General features: G+C 43.3%; 2 long non-coding RNA genes across 4 annotated transcripts in view; both read left to right on the forward strand.

The window, feature by feature from the left end:
- Positions 1–5,143, forward strand: part of LOC139223864 (uncharacterized) — a 64,787-nt gene extending 59,644 nt beyond the window's left edge. The window contains exons 2-4 of one of the 3 annotated variants that reach the window (XR_011586041.1): positions 4,340–4,390; positions 4,817–4,861; positions 5,060–5,143. This is a non-coding gene — a long non-coding RNA (uncharacterized lncRNA). Of the gene's footprint in view, positions 1–4,072; positions 4,391–4,816; positions 4,866–5,059 lie in introns of those variants that run through there. The other 2 variants (XR_011586042.1, XR_011586040.1) reach the window with 2 other exon arrangements.
- Positions 88–1,216, forward strand: LOC139223832 (uncharacterized). The gene is made up of 2 exons (XR_011586034.1): positions 88–281; positions 1,072–1,216. It is a non-coding gene; the product is annotated as an uncharacterized lncRNA (long non-coding RNA).
- Positions 5,144–13,860: the final 8,717 nt, after the last annotated feature.

A 13,860-nucleotide genomic window follows, 5' to 3' on the forward strand; every position in this document is an offset into this window, starting at 1 on the left:
ATATAAATTCTTGTTGGAGCTAGTTTGTGATTCCATGATGCGATTAGCATCTTTCACTTTTAAAATGTTGTGCTTTTTTTGAGATGGTTTTCCCAAACGAAGATGACAAAATCGCCCCGTGATCTTCTTCTAGTGTGACAGGTGTCTGTGGCGCAGTGGGTTAAGTCGCAGTCAGAAGAGGCACTGAAGATCAGAGGTGCTGGGTTCAATCCCGGTGTGTGGCAAGAGTGCAAAAGAAGGTGTTTTGCGAGGGCTGATTTATTTCCCCAAGGTGAAGTCAGGTATGCAGCTCATTTTATTGAAAAAGCACGTTAAAAAAAAAAAAAGCAGCCATTTTGCTCATTATGCACTTTTTACATTTATAGGAAAAAAATACTTTCAGGCTCCAACCAGGTATTTTTCTACCTGCTTCCAAATTGGCATTTTATTTACCCTTAAACTCACCATTGCTGGGTTCAAAAATTAGCACCTTCACATTACATTCAATCCAGGACCAGTAAAATATTCTGGATTGATTCAGGATTCTGCTCCAAAATAAAATGGGGCCAGCTGTGGGTCATTCCTCAGGCAGGAGGTCATGGAAAGGTGCTATACAAATGCTGACCATAGGTGGATCCACAGCTTTGCCTTTTCGGTGTAGTTAAACCAAGGCAAAAATCACTCAATAGAAAACAGGAAACAAGATTTAGACAACTTTTTTTTTTTATTTAAAATACAAGACACAGTGAAGGTGCTGCTTGGCTCACTGGACATCCAGCAGGAACATGGAGGCAGATCCTGTCAGAGGAAGACTGAAGAGGAGCTGCTGGTCTACTTTCACCTCAAACCAGTTTCTGACAATTAGCTAGTAACTCTTGCAGCAGCAAAAAAGTAAACACAACAACTTGCACTTCATTTTACATGTCTTTATTTAGAAATCAGTGCTGTTTGGATCCACGGTTGATTCAGGTTCTCCTGGTGCATCCTGGGAACACACAAAAAAAAAAACAAGTTTTCTCTTTTGTTGATACATGAAGATGCTGCAGAGGAGTCATGTTGAATGCATTAATACAGTCTGCTACTTTTCCACAGGACCTTCTGTTTGGATCCACGGCTGATTCAGGTTCTCCTGCTGCATCCTGGAAGACACAAAAACACCATTACTTTGATCAAAGAGTGACCAGACAGAAGGTTAAACTTGTTCTCTTCATTTTAAATAAAGTTTAACGTGACAACATCCTGTGTTCATATTTACTGATTCCTCATCTCTTCCCACCAGACACCTGGATACTTTTAGATTCTACCTTTACAAACTAGCACCAATAGAGAGAATTATCTACTGCAAGAATTTACAAATCTTCAATGTTTGTGCTCCAAGTCCAACATTTAGTGCCATTAACATCAGTTTGATGTGGATGAAAGTTATTAGTTTGCTCTGAGGAGAAAATAAAAGCTCACATTTCCTGTCTAAACACATTAATGTGATGTTCTAGGTAAAGTTGAGCGTTTTTACCACAAGCTGTTCCTGTCACAGGTTCTTCAGCCCAGACTCAGGACATGCCACCTGCAACGGAAGAGGTTTTCACAATAAAACTACAGCTCTTTACCAAAGTAAAAAGGAAATAAATGACATTATAGATGAAGTTCACCTGCAAACACAGACGAAATGTGATGAAGCTGCACCTGATCTCAGCCACAATAAACCACCAATTTGATGCTTAGCTTTTGGTCTTTAAACTAATTTAATCCGTTCCAAACAGGCCACATGCTAATGCTACATGCTAACACTAGCCAGCATGTTAGCCACTGATTAGCCACAAGGTGAAACTGATCAGTGATTATTGACCCTGCAGTCCGGTCATTAGCAGCAAACTCACTGCAGATGCTCACCAATTAAACAGGACTATAATGAACGTGACACTGAGCCTGAGCTTTAACTCTCCTGCTGCTGCAGCTGCTGAGTTACAGAAAACAGCTGAGAGGCCTGACGAGGAACTTCTAGATGTTCTAGTGCAAACACAGAACATTAGAACCATCAGTGTTTATTACAACAGTAATCTGGTACTTTGGTTCTCAAACAGGTTCATCGGCCACAATGAAACCACCAATATAGAAAAATGTATCAGCTGTGCACCTTAGCATGGTTAGCTAATTAGCTAGCTACTGAACACCCATTTGTTTGCATACCAAAACCAACTCCGTGATGTTTTCTTCCTCTGGACCTCCGAAGGACTGCATGAAGCACAAAACGAGCCCAAGCAAAGCGTCCCGGTGTTTGCAGCAGAAGGAGAAGAGCCGACTGGCGCCGGGTGAGTCAAACCTTCAGACTTTTATAGTGATGGACACACCATGCGGCAAATCACGTGGGAGGACACATTAGGATCATACCATTATGTAGTAGGGGAGACGCTCTGAAGACAGGAAGTGAGGTGGTACCGTCCAGGTACAGAGGACATAGTGATGGCTGATCGAGGCTTTGTTGAAGTTCGACACTTAATTGAAAAATGGTTAATTACTCGAGGCTTCAATGACACCGCGCTCCAGTAGGACATCTAGTGGTCAATAAGATGAAGTGCACTGGAGACGTGTCATTTCTTGGTTCATGGACTGTTTGGGCTTTGATTCTCCATCCTCATTCCTGTTCACTACACTACATGGCTGTATGGTTTCAAGCTGACACAATGAAATAGAAAATAAGCATGAACTCATGTTGTTGTCTTGTTTGACACGTCTGGTTGCAGGAATGAATGAATGAATGTCTTGTCACTGCAACGGGTTTAATGAAATTGAAAAGTAGTGGGCTGTAGCTGTATACCTGACATCAAGTCTGAATAGCCCATAGCTGAAAAGATGTAGAATAGTGGGCGTTCAGTAGGCTAGCTGGCAAATGTGATCTCATTTCAAATGTTTAATTAGTTTCAGTAAAGTGGGGGTGCTTGTGTAACTGTTTCTGAGTTTTCCTGAAGAGAGAGTCCTCGTCTGCTGCCCCCTTTGTGCCAGTAAACTCCAACACCACAAATCTGCTCCCCCCTGCAGGAGAACTGCAGCACCCAGCTGTGCAGGGACAAGTGGCTCCGACCGCCGGGGTCAAAGTCACTCTGTTTCACCGGCAAATACAGCAAGAGGTGAAGAGAGTCGGAGGAGTTTCCCCTGAGCTGCTGACCACGCAAGATGGAGATGGTGACACGTATGTACAGGTAGGTGCATCTCAAAACATTCAATTCAAAAATGCAGTACGACGGGATGATGTTAGCAGGCTAAAGAGCACCGCGACGGGTGAGTTAAATGGGACGAGCTGTGTGGAGGTACAGACTATTTCAAGCTTCCCTCTCTGATGCTGATGCTGCTTCTTTTACGGTTTTCGCTCATTTCTTGAACTCAAAGTCAAGTGCTATGTATTTAAATCCGTCTCTGTGGCTCTGTACCTGGACTGTACCACCTCACTTCCTGTCTCCCTTCCTACTTTCACATAATGGTATGATCCTACTCTGTTCTCGCATGTGATTGGCCGCATGGTGGCCCATCACAATAAAAGTCTGAAGATGTGGCTCTCCCGACGCCATTCGGCTCTTCTCTTTCAGCTACAAAGAATCAGACACTTTGCTTCTGCTTCATAAAGTCTTTGGAGGGCCAGAGGAGGAAAACAGCATGGAGATGAGGAGTTGGCTTTGGTTAATGAGGTCAGTCTGAGGCTGAATGACCGAACAATCACAAACAAATCAGTGGTCAGTTGTTAGCTAATTAGCTAATGCTAGCTAGCATGTTACTGCTACATTTTACTGCTGCTTGAGGAGGATATATGCTAATAAGGGCACAACAGTTTCTCTGTGACTTTTGGGTATGTTGGTGGTTTCATTGTGGCTGATGGTTCTGATGTTCTCTGTGTTTGTCCTAGAACCTCCAGAAGTTCCTCATGGATCCTGCAGCTGCTTCAGAGGGAGAAAGAAGACCAGTGAACACAGACACTCTGCTGCAGCAGGAGAGTTAAAGCTCAGACTCAGTGTCACGTTAATTTAAAGTCCTGTTTAATTAGTAAGAGTGTCTGCGGTGAGTTTGCTGCTAGTGACCGGACTGCAGGGTCAATAATCACTGATCAGTTTCACCTTGTGGCTAATCAGTGGCTAACATGCTGGCTAGTGTTAGCATGTAGCATTAGCATGTAGCCTGTTTATATTAATAAATCAGTGGTTTATTGTGGCTGAGATCAGGGGAACCACAACCAGCAGCTTTGAAGTGAGAAATCACAAACTTAATTGTCACATTTAGTCTGTTTGCAGGTGAACTTCATCTATAATGTCATTTAGTTCCTTTTTACTTTGGTAAAGAGCTGTAGTTTTATTGTAACTCTCTTCCGTTGCAGGTGGTGTGTCCTGAGTCTGGGCTGAAGAACCTGCGACAGGAACAGCTTGTGGTAAAAACTCAACTTTACCTAGAATATCAGATGAATGTGTTTAGACAGGAAATGTGAGCTTTTATTTTCTCATCACAAAGCAAACCAATCATTTTCAAACTGAACTACTTGTTCCACTTTTCTAATGATGATTTCCAGGTAGAAAACAGTTCTATAATGTTAATGTCACTAAATGTTGGAATTGGAGCCAATAAACATTGAAGATTTGTGAATTCTTGCAGTAGATAATTCTCTCTTGGTGCTTGTTTGTAAAGGTAGAATCTAAAAGTATCTACTGGGAAGAGATATCAGTAAATATGAACACAGGCTGTTGTCACGTCAAACTTTATTTAAAATGAAGAGAATTTCCAAATGCACAGATCACAAGTTTAACCTTCTGTCTGGTCACTCTTTGATAAAACTTGTGCTGTTTTTGTGTTTTCCCAGGATGCAGCAGGAGAACCTGAATCAGCTGTGGATCCAAACAGAACTGTTTGTATGAGAGCCTCAGTTTAGCACTGATTTCTACATAAAGACATACAATGAAGTGCAAGTTGTGTTTTGTTACTTTTATGCTGCTGCTCTTTATGGAAAGAGTTCATAGACAAACTGATTTGAGGTAAAAGTAGAGCAGCAGCTCCTCTGACATGTTTGTATTGGTCTTAATCATTGTCTTCTTCTGTCTCTCAGGATCTGCCTCCATGTTCCTGCTGGATGTCCAGTGAGCCAAGCAGCACCTTCACTTTTCTTAAATAAAAAGAGGTTTTGTCTACATATTGTTTCCTATGTCTTTGATATTGTGAGTGATTTTGCATTGGCTTAACTGCTGAAAAGGCAAAGCTGTGGATCCAATATTTGTGTAGTGCCTTTTACATGACCTCATTCACACTGATGTAATTTTGGAGCAGAATCCTGTGTTTTACTGGTCATGGATTCAGTTTAATTGATCATTTGTGAACCCTACTTTAGGACTGTAAGCAGGTAGAAAACACTAATATTTTCTTCTGCGTCCCAAATAGGCCACTTTGCCAACATTTTTTTTTCTGCAATTTTGTACTGGATTTAGAGGCAAAACACTTAGTAAATTTTTTTTATTCCCCTACTCAATAGAAGCAGTTAAATACTGAACCTCCTAGTCACTTTGGAAGAAAATACTTAGCCAACATTTTTTTTTTCCTGCAACTTTGTAATGGATTTAGAGGCAAAAAACACTTAGTAATATTTTTTTTATTCTCCCTGCCACAATAGAAGCAGTTAAATATTTAGCCAAAACAATTTTTTTCCTTCTCTCTTACAATAGAAAATACTTTTTTTAAATTTTTAGGGAGTTAATTTGTTAACCCTCTTTTTCCCCCTCTAAATCAAGTGCACAATAGCTGCCACTTTGGAAGAAAATACTTAGCAATTTTACTCTGGATTTAGAGGCAAAAAACACTTAGTATATTTTTTTTTCTTCTCTCTTACAATAGAAAATACTTTTTTTTTAATTTTTCCCCCTCTTTAGATGAACTCCCTAAAAACGAGGGAAATCCCCGCCTAAAAATTTTTCTAAGTGTTTTTTGGGGTTTTCAAATAAAAAAGCTGCATAACCCTTTACTTGAGCCTTTGGAAAGGCCGGGGAGATAGACCGCCCCCCCCAGTCTTGCCCTCGCAAGTCCCTTCTCGTACGCGACAGGCACTCATGCCGACAGCGGGGATCGAACCTGGCACCTCTGATTCTTCAGTGCCTTGTATGGCAGCGACTTATCCCACCGCACCACAAGCCCTGTCGCACTAGAAGAAGTGCTCAGGTTGTATTTGACATCTTCATTTGGGAAAACCAGCTGAAAAAAAAGAGGGCACAACACTTTAGAGGTGAAAGATGTTAATCAGGTCATGGAATCACAAGTTAGCTCCAACAATACTTTATATTTTTAATTTATATATTATAAATATATCAACTCGTACAAAGACTGAAAAATAGCTCACCTGTACGCAGCACTTTGTTCTGCACTAACTACAGTCAAACTCTACTAATTAACTAGAGAAATTGCAATTCCTGAAGAAATTGCAGTGTAAATGCTGCTGCTGCTGCTGCTGGTCTGGTGGCTCAAACGTCACTAATGAGCTGCTGCTCATCCGCTGTCACTCTGCTCACATGCAGCTCTTTTCATGGAGATTTGTGCTGCGACACCTGCGAGGAAGAAGAAGAATAAATAAATAAATCAGATAACAGTTACTAATGGCGCTTTTCCACTAGTACCTACTTGACTCGACCTTTTTGGTTTTCCACTAGACATAGTATCTGGTACCAGATACTATGTACTATGTACTCAGTTCCAGTCGAGCCCAAAATGTGACGTCGACAGCCAGGGAGTGACGCCACTGGATGAGTCATGAGAGCGACTCGTTCACAAGAATCAAACCCGCTGTTTTTAAAACGCTGGAAACAGACGGGGCGTTTTTATTATTTCTGGGAACGAGGTAAACAGCTACACGCAAACCAAACACTCAATGTCCTTTGTTGTGTTTGTGCTGTATACAAATTACCACCGGAGTTTCAGGCTGCCTTGCTATGACGACCCCGCCCACTTTGACGTGGTACGCTACTGTAATGGAAAACCAACCAACCAACCAACCAACCAACCAACCAACCAACCAACCAACCAACCAACCAACCAACCAACCGAGGCGAGTCCAGCTAAAACCGTGTAATGGAAAAGCGCCAAAACAATTGTGCTTCTTTCCCAACACGTACTGGCGGGAAAGGAGGGACAATGTCCCAGCCGGGGTTCAGACCTCTCTCCTCCAAAATGAACTCAGAAGTCTACAGAAACATTTTGACTGCCAATTTAAAGAAAGATGCAACCAAACTGATTGGGAGATCCTTCATAGTGCAGCAAGAGAATAACTGAAAACGCACTGCAAAAACAACAAAGGAGTTCATCAGGGGCAAGAAGTGGAAGGTTTTAGACTGGCCAAGTCAATCTCCAGACTTAAACCCTATAGAGCATGCATTTTACCTGCTAAAGAGCAGACTGAAGGGAGAAACCTACCAAAACAAACCACAACGAAAGAGGCTGCAGTGAAAGCCTGGAAAAGCATCACAAAAGTTTGCAAAAGAATGCAAAGGTTTGGTGATGTCAGTGGGTCACAGGTTTGATTCAGTTATTGCAAGAAAAGGATTTGCAGCTAAATACTAGAAAAATTGCAATTCCTGAAGAAATTGCAGTGTGAATGCTGCCACGCTGCCTTACTGAGGCCATGCTGCTCTGCTGGCACTCTGCTCACATGCAGCTCTTTTCATTGGGATTATCAGCTGTGACACACCTGTGAAAATCCTAACTGTCGCAGCTTTAATGTGTAGAGAGAAGAGGGTCTGCTGGACACGTACATGTAATTTAAGGTCTCTATCTTGTGAAATAAGAGCTCTGGAGCACTTAGAAAACTATGTCTGTCTCTCCCTCCCTCCTCAGCTTTGAGCTCTCACTTAACATGGCAGTCAATGAGTCAATCGGTCGGCGCTCCAAAGCTCATAGCGGGAGCTGCGTACGCTTCTGTGCAGTGTGAGCCACATCGCTGCGTCCGCAAGGATTTTTCCTACGTTTTGATGCATAAATTGCGACTGTGGGTGAAACGGTTCGGCCTTGAGAGAGTTAAAGACAAAAGTTTCAGGCGATTTTTCCACTCCTCTCCGCGCCACATACGCTCATTATTAAATGTGAGGAGGAGGGAGAACGGCATAAAACTAAAACTGTGATATCGTCAAAACTGTCAGATATCAAAAAAGCTTTAAATTAGGCGGAAACAGCTGTGACCTACTTAAAAGTTTCTAGCTGAAAGTATGAGGAAGCTATAAGCTTTCTAAGTGGAGGAAGTTGAAGAAAATTTGAAAATTCCCCCAAAAAGTTACATTTTAAAGAAAAGTTTAAATAGTTTAAAAAGTTTAAAAGGTAGAATTGTGAAAAGTCATAGCACTGACGAGCTGAACAGTTTGATGTTGGAACGGTGTCTGTAGCTCAAAGTGTGAAGCAGTTGAAACGCTGCGAGGAAGAAATCAGAATAATAAAGAAACAGTTTGTTATCCTGTTCATCACTTTAATCTATTTGAAGTCTGTTCCAATACTTTTGCTCAGCTAAAAATTTGGTGTTCCGTTACAAATAATGCTATATTCCAAGTTGTGTATCAGATCTGGATGTAAATACCTGGAAATAAAAGCTGAAATATTGATCTCGTCTCCTAAATAGGCACCTTGTTCTGCACGTCATCAGTTTCACATTCAAACTCCAGCTGGAGGACACGGTGCTCTCCTCATCCACTCTCATGGGAATGTGCTTGAGGTGTCGGGGTACTATGGACATCCAACCGGCTGCTGCTGCTGCTGCTGCTCTACAAGGCGTGAACCATGGCGCTGCTCCACTGACGGCTTTTCAGCTTTAAAACACACAACACAGCTGATGGGGAGAGGGTCCAGGCAGCAAGCGCACTCAGGAAATAAACTACACAACCATTTGAGCCATTCAGTCTTTTTCTTAAGCAAGAAATCAATACGTTGAAAATATCCTGCGTGTTTTCAATGTTCCATCTGCATTTAACAGAGCTGCTGGTAACACTGAGAACAAATCTCCTACCTGAGAGCTTCAGCACAGAGCACATGTTCCCTCAGTGGCTGCAGAACGCTCCTCTTCTTCAAACGTGTTGTCGCTTCAGTCCGCACATCTGCAAGAGGGAGAAAATCGTACAACAATTACATTTTATACAAGTTGTGTTTACAGTCAGCAGTCAGATGAATAAAAAGTGAGGAGGATTTGGACGAACCTGAAGACTCTTCCTCGGCTCCTCAGCAGTGAACACCAGCCAACCTGAAGCACGAAAGGAAAAAGAATCAATCAATAAGTGATCAGAAGTTAGAGCTGTATCACCTTCATGTTGAACAAGGCTGCACACATTTGATGTATGAAATAAAAAAGTGGATATTTGCACTGATGACTTTTCTCTCATTTCCTTCCCTTTTCATTTACATTGTTGAGATACATTTTTAAACTTCTAGTTGTGCTTCCTTTCTACCTCACCTTTTTTCGATTTCGTACCTTGTATTTATTTATTTCTATTTTCCTTTTGGTGTGATACTTTGACAAAAACAACAGCAACTAAAACGCTGCTACAAAACAGTTGTTTAGCATCAAAGATGCTCATTTACACCTGCGAAGACCTTCTGAGCTACCGTCATGGAGCCAGGGTTCCCTCTGCTCACATACCAGAGGACGTATGGAGACACACCTGCTGTGGATGGAGAGCCGGTGCAAAGATACAGGAGAGGAGGGAGACAGACCGGAGAGTTACACCGTTCCTGCCTTCCAGTGCAGTTTGCTTTGCTTCACAGAGACGTGGCTGCATGGGAATATTCCAGACAGTCTGCTTGAACTAGCCGGCTTCTCGCTAGTGCGGGCGGACAGAGGGAAACAGAGCGGCGAGAAAAGAGGAGGAGGCCTAGCTGAGTTTGTTAACTCAAAATGGTGTAATTCCTGACATGTTGCGGTGGAGGAGCGTCTCTGCACCCTGGACATTGAACTCGTGGCGGTGGGTATGAGACCCTACTACAGTGGCTTGCAAAAGTATTCAGCCCCCTTGAACTTCTCCACATTTTGTCATGTTACAACCACAAACAGAAAAATATTTTATTGGAATTTTATGTGAAAGACCAACACAAAGTGGCACACAATTGTGAAGTAGAAAGAAAATTATACATGACTTTAATTTTTTTTCACAAATAAAAAAAGTACAGTGTGCAAGAGTATTCAGCCCCCTGAGTCAATACTTTGTGGAACCGTCTTTTGCTGCAATTACAGCTGCAAGTCTTTTGGGGTATGTCTCTACCAGCTTTGCACATCGAGAGACTGAAATTTTTGCCCATTCTTCTTTGCAAAACAGCTCAAACTCAGTCAGATTAGATGGAGAGCGTTTGTGAACGCCAGTTTTCAGATCTTGCCACAGATTCTCGATTGGATTTCGGTCTGGACTTTGACTGGGCCATTCTAACACATGAATATGTTTTGTTTTAAACCGTTCCATTGTAGCCCTGGCTTTATGCTTAGGGTCGTTGTCCTGCTGGAAGGTGAACCTCCGCCCCAGTCTCAAGTCTTTTGTGGACTCCAACAGGTTTTCTTCCAAGATTGCACTGTATTTGGCTCCATCCATCTTCCCTGTCCCTGCTGAAGAGAAGCACCCCCAGAGCATGATGCTGTTCAGAGTGATGTGCAGTGTTAGTTTTCTGCCACACATAGCGTTTTGCATTGAGGCCAAAAAGTTCAATTTTGGTCTCATCTGACCAGAGCACCTTCTTCCACGTTTGCTGTGTCTCCCACATGGCTTCTGGCAAACTGCAAACGGGACTTCTTATGGTTTTCTTTTAATGGCTTTCTTCTTGCCACTCTTCCATAAAGGGCAGATTTGTGCAGTGCACGACTAATAGTTGTCCTGTGGACAGATTCCCCCACCTGAGCTGTGGATCTCTGCAGTTCGTCCAGAGTCACCATGGGCCTCTTGGCTGCATCTCTCATCAGTGCTCTCCTTGTTCAGCCTGTAAGTTTAGGTGGACGGCCGTGTCTTGGTAGGTTCAGATCCAGGTTGTGCCATACAATTTCCATTTCCAGATTATAGATTGAACAGTGCTCCGTGAGATGTTCAAAGCTTGGGAAATCTTTTTATGGCCTAACCCTGCTTTAAACTTCTCCACTTCTCCACTACTTTATCCCTGACCTGTCTGGCGTGTTCATCATGATGCTGTTTGCTCCCCAATATTCTCTTAACAAACCTCTGAGGCCATCACAGAACAGTTGTATTTGTACTGAGATTAGATTACACACAGGTGGACTCTATTTAGTCATTAGGTCAACATTCTATCACTCAGCAATCATCAGGCAACTTCTGAAGGCAATTGGTGGCACTCAGAGAAAAGGGGGCTGAATACTTTTGCACACTGCACTTTTCAGTTTTTTATTTGTAAAAAAAAATTTAAATCATGTATAATTTTCATTCTACTTCACAATTGTGTGCCACTTTGTGTTGCTCTTTCACATAAAATTCCAATAAAAAATATTTATGTTTGTGGTCGTAACGTGACAAAATGTGGAAAAGTTCAAGGGGGCTGAATACTTTTGCAAACTACTGTATCTGCCACGGGAGTTCTCTCACGCCATCGTTGTCATTGTTTTCATCCCCCCATCTGCGGTGGCGAGGACAGCGAGTGACGTCATCCACTCTGTTGACGCGGGAAGCTGAGAGGCAAAACACAAATACAGGGAGAGGATTGAGCAAATCATGGGATGAAGCAAATGACTGGCTGCAGTGTGACTCCATCTGGAGTACAGGGGGACCAGGAGTTAGCAACTGAGCTCATTTTTCAATAGGTTCAGCACAACCCCCACCCATGTGAGCTCAGACACCATGTCTAAGTCCCCCACCCCCCCCAACACCCCTGCTACCATCCACACATCTGCTGAAGACTGTGTTCCCCTCCCCATCGACACCCACTCAGCCTCACCTTCACCACCAGCCAGGTTCAGCAGGAGCTCTTCAGGCTTAAGAGGAGCAAAGCTAGCGGACCTGACAACATCAACCCCAGGATGCTGAAAGTGAGCGCTGGGCAGCTGGCAGCTCCTCTTCAATCTCTCTCTGAGGCTGACGACAGTGCCCGAACTGTGGAAGACCTCCTGCGAAGAATAGTCGTCCCAGTGGTCGACTGGTGATGCCAACGAGGTGAACGAGCTGGTGAGGAAGGCCAGCTCAGTGGTTGGACTGGAGCTGGACAGCCTGGAGACAGTGGCAGAGAGAAGGACAAAGGACAAGATCAAGGTCATCCTGAAACCCCCCCCCCCTCACCCCCTCCATGATGAGCTGTGGCAGCTCATTCAGTCAGCGGCTCATCAATCAATCAATCAATCTTTATTTATAGAGCGCCAATTCATAAAAGCATTATCTCAATACGCTTTACATAAAGAGCAGGTCTAGAACCGAACTCTTTAATAAGAGAGAGACCCAACGATTCAGGAATTCAACATTAAGGATTCAAGAATCCCCACATGAGCAGCATCAGATATTATATTGAGCATCAGAGGCAGGAAGAACTCCCCTTTAACAGGAACAGACCCAGGCTCAGTGTGTGCAGCTTCTGTCAGGGTCCGTGTTGGGTGGAGGTTGGAGAGAGAGAGAGAAAGAGAGAGAGAGAGAGAGAGAGAGAGTGTGACTAATAAATTAGCAATATGTTAATATTGAATAACATGACGAGTGGCCGACGATCCGCAGCAGGAATTCATGAAGCCAGAGAACCACAGCAGCAGGACCAGGATCCACAGGAACCAGAGAACCACATCAGCAGGACCAGGATCCACAGGAACCAGAGAACCACAGCAGCAGGACCAGGATCCACAGGAACCTGAGAGATGAGAAAAGCACAGAAAGGCTCCGGGGAAGATACCAAGTTAGAGGCAGACATTAAGCGGACATGAAACATAATGATGAAGAGGAAGAGGAGCCCAGTGCATCTAAACCTAAAGCAGCATAACTACTAAACTATAGCCTTATCAAAAAGGAAGGTTTTTAGTCTAAAATGTAGAGAGGGTGTCTGCCCCCCCCCGAACCCAAACTGGAAGGAGGTTCCACAGGAGAGGAGCCTGATAGCTGAGAGCTCTGGCTCCATCACTACTTTAGAGGACTTTGGGAACCACCAGTAGGCCTGTGTTCTGGGAGCACAGTGCTCTAGTGGGGTAGTACGGTACGATGAGCTCTTTAAGATATGATGGAGCCTGAACATTAAGAACCTTGTAGGTGAGGAGAAGGATTTTAAACTCTATTCTAGATTTTACTGGAAGCCAATGAAGAGAAGCCAGTACAGGAGAAAGATGGTCTCTTCTCTTAGTTGTCGTCAGAACACGAGCAGCAGCGTTCTGGACCAGCTGGAGAATCTTTAACGACTTATTGGGGCAGCCTGATAATAACGAGTTGCAATCGAAGTGACAAATGCATGGACTAATTTTACTGCATCATTCATAGACAAGATGGGCCGGATTTTAGCAATATTACATTGAAGGAAAAGGCAGTTCTTTGTCAGCCTGGCTATTGTGCTGAACAGAAATCTAGGGTTGCTTTTATTTTCTTCTATTAATGAGGAATAGTAGGCGGCTCTGGCATTACAGAGGGCCTTTCTATAGGTTTTAAGACTATCTTGCCAGATTAAACGGGAGTCTTTAAAATTGGTGGCACGCCATATCCTTTCAAGTTTCCACGAATATTGCTTAAGCTCGCGTGTCTGAGACTTATACCAGGGAGCTTGTCTCTTTTCTTTAATTATCTTCTTTTTTTAGAGGGGCGATAGAGTCTCGTGTCATTCGCAGTGAGCCTGCAGCACTTTCAACCAGATAGTCCCCCCCAACAAACACCACTCACTGATCCCCCACCTCTTGCACCTCTGGACTGACTGAATATGCACGTAACATTCTACCTATCAACCATA

This window comes from Pempheris klunzingeri, chromosome 24 (assembly GCF_042242105.1).
Source record: "Pempheris klunzingeri isolate RE-2024b chromosome 24, fPemKlu1.hap1, whole genome shotgun sequence".
In the NCBI taxonomy this organism is placed as follows: domain Eukaryota; kingdom Metazoa; phylum Chordata; class Actinopteri; order Acropomatiformes; family Pempheridae; genus Pempheris; species Pempheris klunzingeri.